Here is a 10,347-nt window from a genome sequence, read left to right as displayed (position 1 = left end):
ACTCCCAACCCCTAGAATGCTCACTCCCAATCATATCTTATCTTTGTAATGTTTTGCTAGGTATAAATGTTCTTGAGATGTATCTTACTTACCTTCCAAACATAAAGGGAAAAGGGTGTGATATATCCCTTAAGTTTATCATTTAGATTTGGTATACCCCTCGTTATGAAAGTGACTCATACATACCATTTTCCTCTAACAGAAGGGAAAAAACAATAATTTTAGTTTTAATTTTTTAAATTATTTTTTTTTAAAAAAAAAGATAATTCCTAGGAGTATATTTAATCATCCTCGCACATGTTTTTTGACTATTTTTTTTATTTGAATGACTAATTTAAATTTATTATTTTGATGGTCAAATTTATTTGTGTTTCATTAATTTTCTTGTAAAGTTTATTATAGATGATTGGAATTTTTTTAAAATACAAGAACTAAGTTATAATATAGTCGAAAATGATAGTTTTCCATTATAATTAGCCACAAAAAATCAAATTTTAAAATTTTTCTTTATATTAAAGAATAAAAGAAAAATAAAATAAGAATAAGTAACTGAAATAATGATAATCAAAGAAGTCAAATACAATTTATGTATAAAAAAAATAAAATATACCTTGAATTTTGCTAGAAGAATCATATATACCCCTACGTTAATTTTTTTTAAAAAATTAAAAGTCAAAAATAAGTTTAAAACTATTTTTTTTTCACTTCCATTAAATGAAGGGTGTATGGGAGCTCATTTCATAATGGAAGGGGTACATGTGAGCCATTTATGTAACGATAAGGGTATATAGGAGTCTCTTTCATAATGAGGAGATATGAGCTCCAAATAGAAAAAATAATGGGTATATACCTTTTTCCCATCATAAAAAAAAAGAGTAAATACTCACTTATTGTTTAAGAAACTATTGTATTTTTATTCATACCAAACACACCCGGTCAAAAATACTTATTTTGAGAAAAAAAATCATATTTTAAAAAAAAATAAAAATGTTTGGTCAATCAATAAAATAGTTTTTAGAAAATTCATCTCACATATAAATATTCTTGAAATAATTTATACTTACCTATCAAACATTAAAAAATAAATAAATACTTCACTTATTTTTTAAGAAAACTTTTTCCGCTATAGCAAACATAAATGATATTACTTATAAGGTTATTTATAATAAATCAAAAATACATAACATACATTGAAACATAAATAATTATCAAATAATCATAATTAATTCATAAATAGTTTCACATTATTAAATCACTCAATAATTTTTAAATTTCATTGAATTGATATAGATAATATAATTTACATAAATCCCTAACAAGCCTACATAAAAAATTTAGAAAGAATTAAGCTATATAATTGATAATCTATATGATTTTCAAAGAAAATAACAGTAAAATATGTTTTACTTTTTTTATAATATAAAAAGTAACTATTACATTCATCAGATTTCAAAATAATATTTATAAGAATTTAACTATAACTATTATTATGGAAAGCTTATGTAACAACCCTAAAAACAAACTAGGTCAAACTAGAGCCTAAAATGTGCATCGTGAGTTTATAAGGTGTAAAATGATGAATATTAGCATTAGAAATTAGTTTGAAGAGTTTGGAGCTGAAAAGTCGAAGAACGACCAAGACGTCCGAAGACTAGTCTAAGTTTAACTAGTCTGTAGTACGGCTTTGTAGTGGAGTTTTGCGGTATTTTATGAGGGTGGAAGTGAGTATCGATGATTCCTACACATAGTATGACATGTAAAGGGTCAAAACGTTTGATTTTAACACCCGGGGACCACCCTTAGGGTCCCCAAGGAGGACCCAAACATGGGCCAAAGAAGCTGCAGGACAACCCCTTTTGAAGGTGGATGTGTCGCGCCTGCAACACTTCAAAGGCAAATTTTTCCATGAGACATGGGGACAATGCAAATCATTCTGTCTCAAATGAAATTCTAGAACCAAGAATTGGAAGTGTCTGCGAAGCGGCGTGACTGCCCAGTTTTTGTCACATCGTTTTTCAGTCAAATTAGAATTGGTTAAAAAGTCCATTAAGTGCAGGGGTATTTTGGGTACTTTGGGGATTAATTATTGACGGTTATTGAGTCTTTTTAAAACCCCAAAAAGTCATCAATCAAGCTAAACCCTCAACTCAAAAGAAAACCTCTCAATTCCTTCTCTCCAAAATCTCCATTAGTGAAGCTTTGAAGCTCCAAGGAAGAAGACAAATTTCCAAGTTTTCTCCACCAAATGTAGGTGGCAAGTGAGGAGTCTCTTGGAAGTGACGCTTGTGAATAGTATTCTCTCAAGTCAACTTGGTATGTCCTCATACGATTTGAGGACATAGTTATGTTTTAATTTTTTTTCAAAGACTTTCAAATAGACTATAGTTTCCTTTCATTGATGTAAGGGTTGTGACCCTAAGATTTATATGTGTCTAAGATGGCTATGAAGAGACTTAGTCTTTCTTATGTTTCTATAAAAAAGTTTGACTATTTTTATGAAACGTTATAATTCCACACTACTTTCATATATATATATATATATATATATATATATATATATATATATATGTGCGATGAATGATGTCTAAGGTCTTGTATAAGACCTCCAAGAGGTCGAGCACACCGTGTGGAGACTTAAATGTGCCCTAAATTCTAGGGTGTACTTTAAGTCATTACAAACTTGGTATTAGAGCATAAGGTTATGAAGTATTCTTGAGGACTCAAAGTCTCATGAAAGCCATGCCTAGTAGAGTTTTGTTCATCAGTGGTGAGTCGTGACACATTTATGAGCGAGAGGCTTTAGGATGATAGAAGTTTCCCTTTCTTCATTACTCTTGTGTAGTTCCATAGAATTGAAGTTATAAGTGTCTTTTCCTTATCTCTTCTCTTGTGTTTATAGGATATGAATACAAGAAGGACGCCCGCAAGAAGAGTTGATGAGGAAGTGGTCAATGAGGGAGTTCCTCCCTAATGTTAACAAGTTCCTCAAGGTGAACAAGTCCCTATAGTTGATCAAAGGAATGAGCTTCCGATGGTTCCCCTAGACATGACTAATAGGGAGATTAGAGAGGCTCTCCTTACCCTAGCCCGAGCCATGACGACTCAAGTGAATAGGTATGGTGGGCGTAGGATGAATTCTCTTGAGAGTACCATGACCTCTAGATTGAGGGACTTTGTGAGGATGAATCCTCCTATGTTCCTTGGTACTAAGGTGGGAGAGGATCCCTAAGAGTTTCTAGATGGTATCTATAAGGTGTTGAGTGCTATGGGGGTGACTTCTAGGTAGAAGGTAGAGTTAGCTTCATACCAATTGAGGGAAGTTGCTTAAGTGTGGTACACACAATCGAGACAATAGTCTGGTTAAGTCGGGTCCTATAGAATGAGAAGAGTTTAAGGAAGCCTTCTTAGGAAAGTAATTTCCCCGTGAGAAGAGAAAGGTGAAGGTTGAGGAGTTTATAAACCTTAGTCAAAGTAATGTGAGTGTTGAAGAGTATTTTTAGAGGTTTACCATATTGTCTAAGTATGCACCATCCTTGGTGTCTAACCCTAGGTATGAGATGAGTAGGTTTGTGATCGGTTTTTGCCAACCTTGTGAAGAAAGAGTGTCATACGACGATGCTCCATAATGACATGAACCTATCTAGACTTATGGTGTATGCAAAATCCATTAAAGAGTCCAAACTTAGTAGGATTTCAAGAAATTTGAAGAGGGGAAGATTCGATAAGCAAAACCAACCTAGGTTTAAGAATAGGGCTCCAAATCAAGATGAGTCTAGTGCTCGTAAGGCCAACTATGAGAGAGGTGGTGGTTCTCAAATTGTTAAGCCTACTTTCTCCACTTGTGTTAGCATTTTAGGAAGTGCCTAGCCGGAACTAATGGGTGCTTTGGTTGTGGAAAAGATGATCATAAGGTGAGAGATTGTCTTACTATTGTGGCTAGAGGAAGAGAGGCCAAGAAAGTTCCTCCTAATTATCCGGATGTTGGTGCACCAAAGAGGAATCGCTTCTATTGACTCCAAGCTAAAGCAAATCCGGATGAGGATACCATTAAGTTATAATTCTCTCTTAAGTTGTGATGGGTTCCTTCTAAGTGGATGAGTATTGTGAATAGTTGGGTTGTGGATGGTTGTCTCTTCTCTTTTATTCTATTCAAGCTTGAGAGTTAGAATTTTATAGTAGCATGTTGCATGTGTTTAGGAGTCTAAATGAAAATGAGTTTCATTTATCTCCTTGCATTGTGCATTTTCCATGAGATTATGATTATATGGTAAAATGAATTCAAATGATTTTGTCTCTCATGTTGTCATGCCTCAATAAGAATTGCTTAAATGTTGCATAAGTGAACTTGCAAGTATGCTTTACATTAAGCTATCTCAAAATGTTGAATAATTTTTTTTTTTGAAGATTTTTACATAATGTGCTTAGAAATAATGACATGAGTATGATGATATGTGGAGAAAGAAGTTCCTCCTATGTGAAATGAAAAGGTAGAGTCTTATTGCATGATAAGTTGTAGATGTGGTTCCTACTTTCTTGTTCTGTTTTGAGTCTCTGGATTATGTGGAGTTGATGTTCCTCCTATATATGTGTATTATGTATGGTGTGGTATGGTTATGAGCTGATAGTCTTGAGTTTCTACCTTTATAAGTGTTGAAAGTGTTTTAGTGACATTCGAGGGCGAATGTTGTCCAAGTGGGGGAGAATCTAACAACCCTAAAAACGACCTAGGTTAAACTAAAGCCTAAAAAATGTGTCATGAGTTTATAAGGTGTAAAAGTAATGAATATTAATATTATAAATCAGTTTGAAGAATTTGGAAGTAAAACGTCGAAGAGCGACCAAGACATTTGGAAACTAGTCTAAGTTGAACTAGTGTGTAGTAGGGTTTTGTTGGTAGAGTTTTGGGGTACGGTATGAGAGTGGAATTGAGTATAAAAGGTTCCTACACATTGACTTACATGTAAAGTGTTAAAATTTTCGAGTACAACTCCCAGGGGACCACCCTAAGGGTCCCCAAGAAGGACCCAAACATGGGAAAAGGAAGCTGCCGGGCAGCCCCTTTTTGAAGGTGGATGTGCGTCGCTCTTGGAGCACTTTAAGGGTAAATTTTTCGCTGCGACACAGGAACAACTCAAATCATTTTGTCTCTAATTAAATTTCAGAACCAAGAATTGTATGTGTCCCCGCGACGCGTAGTGACTACTCCGTTTTGGTCGCGTCGTTTTAAAGTCAAATTAGAATTGGTTAAAAAGTCCATTAAGTGCATGGGTCTTTTGGTACTATGGGGATTAATTATTTATGGTTATTGAGTCTTTTTAAAACGTCAAAAATTCATCAGTCAAGCTAAATACTCAACTCAAAAGAAAACCTCTACATCTCTTCTCTCCAAAACCTCCATTGGTGAAACTTTGAAGCTCCAAGGAAGAAGACCAATTTTCCAAGTTCTCTCCACCAATTTCTTGGGATTTTATTCAATAAAGTTATGGTGTTTCATACTTGACTATTCTTCCATTCAAGGAGCCAATTTCAAAAGCTTTTCAAAGATGTTCAAAAACATACAAATTTCTATTTTGAATTCTAGCCATGTTCTTGCATGAAGGGATTTGAATCAATGTTTTATGATATAATTGATGTTAATTGAATGTTTTAAGATATAAAACTCTTTGAACCCTTGCATCACATGAAATCCTATTTTTGCCTCTAATGTGGGTGAATTGATTATGGCTTGATCTGATTGTATTCACGTGTAGATTGTATTGGGCTATTAAATATATGTATAGATCATGACAGAATTATCTATAACCTGCCTTATTATGATGATATTCATAATGTATGTTGTTGGATCATTGATATGGATTGATTGTTGGCTTAGTATTGTGTACATGGCTATTTGAAAGAGCCTTTGTAAAGTGAATTGATTGAAAAGGCTAAGGAATGGTGATGATGATGACTAGGTGGTGAGTTGACCTAATCTCTCTATATTGTGTAATATTGATATTGAATTGTATTGATTGTGTAACGACCCAAAAATTGAAATAGGTCAAACTAGAGCTTCACATGTGTTTCATGAGTTAATAATGTATTACAATATTATATTTTCGCATTAGAAGTCAGTTCGTAAAGTTTGGGAGCGTTTGGAAGTGAAATGCCCAAGACGTCTGAAAACTAGTCGAAGTTGAACTAGTGCGTCGTAGTGTTTTGTAGTGAAATTTTGGGGGATGATTTGAGAGTTAAATTGAGTGTCAATGATTCCAATGCGTATAGGGATGTACCAAGTGTCAAAACTTCCAAGTACGACTCCTCGGGGACCAATTGAAGGGCCCCAAAAGAGGACCTAAACATGGGTCTAGATACTGGACAAGGCAGCGAGCAGTGGCAGTATTTTGAAGTCCACCTCGCGATGCGCAATGACATGAGGTTCAGTGCCTCAAAATTTTGAGAGGAAAGAATCTAGAGCTTGTCCACGATGCGCAGCCAAGTCCCAGATTTGGCCGCGACGTTTTTAAGTCAAATTTCAAGTTGGAAAAGGGTCCAAATGGTATGGGGGTCTTTTGGGAACTTTTGGGATCATTTGTGGTCTAATTTAGGTCATTTTAAACCTCATTTCACCCATCATTTCCAACCCGAAAGATGAAAACAAATTTCTCTCCAAAAACCTCCATTGAAGAAGCTTCAAGCTCCAAGGAAGAGGACCAAGTTCTTCAAGTTTTCTTCACCAAATTCTCATGGGTTTATTCATATTAAGGTATGGTAGTCATCCTTGAACATTCTTTCATTAAAGGAGACCTTTCAAAAAGATTTCAAAAAGGATTTCAAACTTCAATCTTCTTTATTCTTTGACTATAAGTATGGGTCTTTGCATGAAAATGTTTTGATAGTTAAAGTCAGTTGTTCTTAGTGTTAAATGATGATTTTAATGTCAAAACCCCAATGGAATCATGTCTATTTTTTTAATCAACTTTTGGCTTATGAAATGGGTTTACTAAGCATGATTATATACTGTTAAAGTTAGTGTTTCTTGGTGGTTTCGTTGAGTTTTAGCTACTACCCTAAGGGCTATTTTATTATGGATTATTGTATAAATTGTGAATAGGTGTTAAAGTCTTGGATGGAGGGTAAGTTGTTCTATCTTGTTTAAGCTATATTGAAGTAATTCTTGAGAGGTGTGGTCCACCTTTGGTGGCGGTGTTTACTTGAAGTTTATGATGTTATATGTGTATTGTGAGAATGTCCTTGAAGGAATGATATGTGAGGTGAAGTGATAATTTTGATATGTATAGGTATGGTATATGTTAGAATGTTGATATGACCATCTTGAAGGTTTATGTCTAAATGAAGTATGCATTTGAGATGTGAAGTATGATAATGTGCGAATTGTGATAAATGTGAGTTGAGCATGGCTAGAAGTCAATGTTATGAATAGTCATCATTATGTGAAAGGTGTGCTCACATGTGCTCACACATACACACACACTTGAATGCATGGATGAAGTCAATGAATGAAAATGGGGGATTGTAGGGTAGACACTCTTCGTGAGTAGAGATGAAGTGTCTAGACCATACCTACTATCCCTAAGTATGAAAAAGGGGGATTTTGGGGTGAACACTCTTCGTGAGTAGAGATGAAGTGTTTAGTAGTTATGTCGTAACCTATAGTCAATGAATGTTTAAGACTCCGTGGGGGAGTTATGCTTAGCATCTAGAGGATTTGTAGAAGGGGTGGGTACATTTGGCGAGTAGAGATGTATCCAATGTACCTCTTGAGATGAGTGCTCCTCGTTAGTAGAGAGTGAGTTACTTAGTAGCAATCTCCTTATCCCTTAACTATGCGTCCGCGTAGGTGTGGCTATTGGAAAACCCATGTAAAGGCTAAAGAATATGACCCTACCTTAGGCAAGTAGGGATCCCTCATCCGGTAAGGGTAGTACCGGGGTTCCATGTCAAGCTCTCATTGTCTATGTCGGTTAAAGCTATCCCCCACAAACAAATGTAAATGAACTAAGTCTTCTTAAGGGTGTACTACTTAGGGTAGGTGGTGGAATGGGACATATCCTATTCAATGCACAAGTAGATATTTAGAGGGAGTCTTGGTGTGTCCTTATATGAAATGTATGAATGGGTCATGATATGATGTAAATGAAAGTAATGTGACTTTACGTCTAATGTTGAGAAATCATGTTAAAAAGTAATATCTTGTATGAATAATCTTATGAATGATCAATCTAGTGTATTTAATCTCATGCAATACTCAAGGAGCACATAATTGGGGTAGTAGTATGGGATGCTACTCCCACATTGCACTTTGTGTGACTTGTAAGTCCATATGAGAGGGGTACTTATGTGAAGTTCTTAAATGCTAGTATGTTCCTCTAGTGTCTTTAGTATGAAGTGTTGATTTATAATTGAAATGAATTAAGCCTATCCCTAGTTGTCTTAAGGATACCTTGAGTAGGTATTGAGGAGGTTGTATAGGTGATCTCCTTATGTCTTACTTTGGGGAGCCTTTGGACAACTTAGGATAGGAGTAGTTCATATGTAATTTAGGGTTCGCTGTAAGAATTCTTTTATATTGAGAAAAATGGACGTTTTGCCGTATGTGCTAAATGATGGTCTTAAATGATGTCTGGTGACTTAATTCATGAAGGATTTTATCAAAATAGCATGACTTGTATGTTTCAACTATATTGTCCCTTTTTGCATGTTTTTGCATATGCCATACTTAGTACAATGTTTGTACTAACCCCATACCTTTCTATACTCTATAAGTATAGGTTGGAAGCTAGTTGAAGGTAGAAGGAAAGCTTGGGAATCGACTCTCTCAAGACTAAGTATGTCCTTATATATTCGAGGGCATAGTCTCTATTTCTTTAGTTTTCTATTTTAAGACTTGTAAACACTTATTAAGTATTTCTTTAAATGTAAAGGATCGTGTCCCTAAGATATATATGTCGTGTCTTTAAGTTGGCTTATGACGATGAGACAGTCTTTAGTATCTATAAAAGAAGTTCTATTATTATTATTTATCGTGAAAATATTAAATTTCTGTACTACTTTTCATGTCTTATGTAATGAATGATAGCTAAGAGGCTTGTGTAAGACCTTTGAAAGGTCAAGCATGCCTTGTTCCGACTCAAGAGTACTCTTTTCTTCTTGGGTGTACTTGCGGGGCGTTACAAATTAGTATTAGAGCATAAGGTTTTGGGAAATAGTTTAGGGTCTAAAGTCTCACAAGCCACGTATAGTAGAGTCTTGTTCATCGGTGTAAGTCGCTCATATCTATGGACGAGAGGCTATAGGATGATGAAGTTTCACTTTTCTTCATTTCTCTAGCGTTGTGCCTTAGAGTTGAGTTCTATAAGTTCCTTTTTCTTAACCTCTTCTCTTGTGTTTATAGGACATAAATAGGAGAAGGACACCCGCTAGAAGGGAGGAGGGAGAAGTAGCTAACGAAAGAGTTCCTCTCTGGAATGAGAGATATACGTGGTTTCACGGTATTTTTAATGCTTTTTCCTTAAGTTTAGTGTGTGTCCAAAAGCCTTTTTGTATTAATTTTTATGTAAGTTTCTCTTTATTTCCAGGAAATCTGTCTAAAGATGAACGCGGAAGTTTTTGAGCAAGAAATGCAGAAAAGTTACCACCTACGGAGCTTGTGACGGTCCGTCGTGCTTGTGAAGGTCCGTAGGTGGCATCATAGTGAAGCTTCTAAAGGAAGATGGGGAAGTCTGACCAAGTGTGGGGTTACGAAGTGCGTGACGGACCGTCGTATCCATGACGGTCTGTCCTGCTGGTTCGTCGTGATGATCAGAGAAGTAGTCCCAGTACCCAAATTCCAAAGAGTTTAAGTGTTATGGAACGAAGATCCTCGACGGACCGTTGTGCCTGTGACGATCCGTCATACCTGCCGTTGAGGGTAATGAAGAGAGCACCATAAGAATTTGCAAAGTATGGGACGATGGAGTCCATGACGGCCCGTCGTGACCACGACGAACCGTCGCGAGGTCCGTCGACCCAGCCGCATTTTGACAGATTTCCAGCAATTAGAGTCCTTCTTTTATTAGGTTTTTGTTTTTTATAAATAGTTCGAAAAACCTCATTTTGGGGGTTAGACTCTCTTATAGTTAGACTCTTGGTTATTAGACACTTTTATGTTATATTCTTTGTGAAAAGATTATTTTGATTATTACACTTTGGATTGTTACACTTTTCTCTGGAGTTGATTGTTGGTGATTTTGTCGATTAATCAAGTAAATTTCTAGATTTTATTCTTTCTCGTTGAAGTAGGTGCATGACTTCTTATATCATATATATGAATATTGTGATTATGACTATGGATAACTAAACTCCATA

The sequence above is a fragment of the Solanum pennellii genome, chromosome 5 (genome assembly GCF_001406875.1).
Source record: "Solanum pennellii chromosome 5, SPENNV200".
Lineage (NCBI taxonomy): Eukaryota > Viridiplantae > Streptophyta > Magnoliopsida > Solanales > Solanaceae > Solanum > Solanum pennellii.
The sequence above is the reverse complement of the archived record's forward strand: the minus strand, read 5'-3'. Positions refer to the sequence as shown.